Below are 2,658 nucleotides of genomic sequence, written 5' to 3' on the forward strand. Positions count from 1 at the left end.
CCAGCTGGTCTTCTGGTATATAAGAAAGATTCCAGCAATACTTCAAACAGAAAAACAACCCTGGAACCAAACCAATTACTTGCAATGTTCAGATTACAAGATTGGCCCCACAAATGTTATCCATCCTGATATAAGCTAATATTATTTTAATTGTTGGTTGCAGCTGAATGCATGATTTATAAATGGGTGGATTTACAAATGGATGGATGGTGATGGCAAAGAAAATTTCCCCAAATTGAGTGGAGAGCTAAGATGGTTGAAGTCTTTTCTTGGATTCTTAACTTGATGCAGGGCTGGTGCCTCTTCTCTGCAAAGGATCTCTTCCTCCATCACACAGTGGCAAATATTCTTTGGAACATAGCCAAGTAGTTAATTCTTAATTTCATTGTCTAATTAATAGACTGTTAGTTAAAGAACTACCAAGATGGACTTTGTCCTGCACATATAGCAAAGTCTTCATTCCTTGCCTCTGAGTCTAGACACAGAGAGTTTAAATATTTCTTGACTGCAATAGCCAAAAGTTGAATGGGTAAATGTGGGAATAAATACCCGCCTTCTTTCTCTGGAAAGTCCTCTGCGAATACCCCATCTTATTTTTCCACTTAAACATGTCTTAAATAGTCAAGTTCTTTAATCTCAGTATTACTGTAAAACACTTTAATATTTCAAGATGGTGAGCATTTTGCTCTGGCCAACTTATTGAAAGACCTTTCAGCTATCACAGCTATGACAGTCCCTTTGATATTTATTCATTACTCATCTGTTTACTCATTAATTCAGAGCTGGTTGCCCAATGAGTGGGAAATGCAATTCAGCTCAAGCTGGAAGGGCTTAGATTTCCTGTCTCTGTATAGTTAGGATTGATTTTCTTCTCACACCAGTGTTTAATTCGCCAGTTTTATCTGTTTACCTTGTCCTCTGCCGTATTTTAATTGAGACGGAGATCATGTGTGTTGGAAGCTCCCCTTGTCCTTCTGCTTATGCAAAGAATATCAGTAAGAGAAATGTTAAACTGATAGCTCATTGCAATTGCTAGCTCCTGGGATACATGTTTAGGGCATATTTCATTCAAAAGACTATATACAGATTATATGGCTTCACAGAAGAGAGCTAGATCGGTGTAATGATTGAGATTCCTGCGTTAGAATCCAGGCGACAGTGAGTTCTAGTCTCGTCTTGCGGACAAAGCCAGAGAAGTGACCTTGGGCCAGGCACCTAAGGAAGGAGGCAATAGTAAGCCACTTCTGAAAAAAATTGCCCAGAAAACTAAATGGCCTTGTTCAGACAATTGCTAGGAGTCAAGACTGAGTTGAAGGCACAAAATAAATACCAGTATATCACCAGAAACTACCCTAGTAACCAGATCATTTTTCACAATTTAATAGGATTAGCTAATATTCCTCTAGATCAGAACAACACACAGCTAGTTTACTTAATCAAGAAATTCCTTAACATGGAGAAATCAGATTTAGCCATAGTTAAGTTATGCAAGTAATGCAAATGCAAGTCCTTGTGTGATGAACATGTATGTAAGTTGTTGGTGGTTACAGCTAATGAGGCAGGATCTTTTCTATATACTATAGTAGAGCAATGCCAAGAGGTAGGAGTCTGAATCAGATATTTACCTTAAATCCTTCTCTGGTTTCATGGTAGAAGCCCCAGCATAACATTTGGAAAACTTACCTTCTGCTAAACTCAGGCTGGATCCCTAAAACAAAGAAAAGGGTGTTGTTTTATACGGAATGGTTTGAAATTATTTCAAGGTCATTTCCAGATTTCAGTGTAGCTCTCTGGTCTAGAGTAGGCAATTAGGCCAAACAAGTTTGGATTTGTCCAGATCAATACACAGAGTGAGAGATCAAGGTGTGAATTGTAAAGTGTAATTGTCTAAAACTTTACCTATGGATTAGAGAGGTTTTAAACTATTCATCAGCAGTAGAGGGTTTTTTTTTTTTTAGAATTATTATTAAACTACACATTGTACCATCTCCAAATGGCACAGCAATGTTAATTCTTTGCGGCTACATAATTCTACATAGAGATGTAGAAGTCTAGCCATAGCACATCTACAACAAAACCATTTTGCAACTGTAAACATATAGACTCCTGTGTCGATTTCTACATCTCTATGTATGTATCTACCCTTTCTAGGAGCGACATATTTGTGGAGAAATATCACTGGGCACATTGCCAAGGGTGGAGGAAGATAAGGAATTGAGAAGTCATAAGCAGTAAGGTGGCTGTGCCAAATGAAGAAAAATTGCTCCTTTAGAAGTATATAACTGTTGGCAGAATGCCTGTTTATTTGTCCACAGCCATAAAATGACTAAAATGTACTTTCTTTGGAGTTTGGGAGAAAATATTTCTATCAAATGTGTCTGTAAATCAGTTACATTCTACATGGCATCTGTGTTTTTATCATTTCTATTTTCTCTTTTGAATTACCAACCAATCCTTCTGGTGATGCAATTTTTTGAACTGCTACTTTTAAAGCAGATTTTGCCCCTATTCCACAATTCCTCCAGAATAGATATCTTACTCCTTTCTTTTGGAGAAAGAAACTACTGTGACCATTTTGCCACCCCACAATCATATGGAGATGTCTCTAAATACCTCCCCAGTCTGTAGTGGGTGGAGCTTTTCCACAGTCCTGTCATC

Source organism: Ahaetulla prasina, chromosome 1 (assembly GCF_028640845.1).
Source record: "Ahaetulla prasina isolate Xishuangbanna chromosome 1, ASM2864084v1, whole genome shotgun sequence".
In the NCBI taxonomy this organism is placed as follows: domain Eukaryota; kingdom Metazoa; phylum Chordata; class Lepidosauria; order Squamata; family Colubridae; genus Ahaetulla; species Ahaetulla prasina.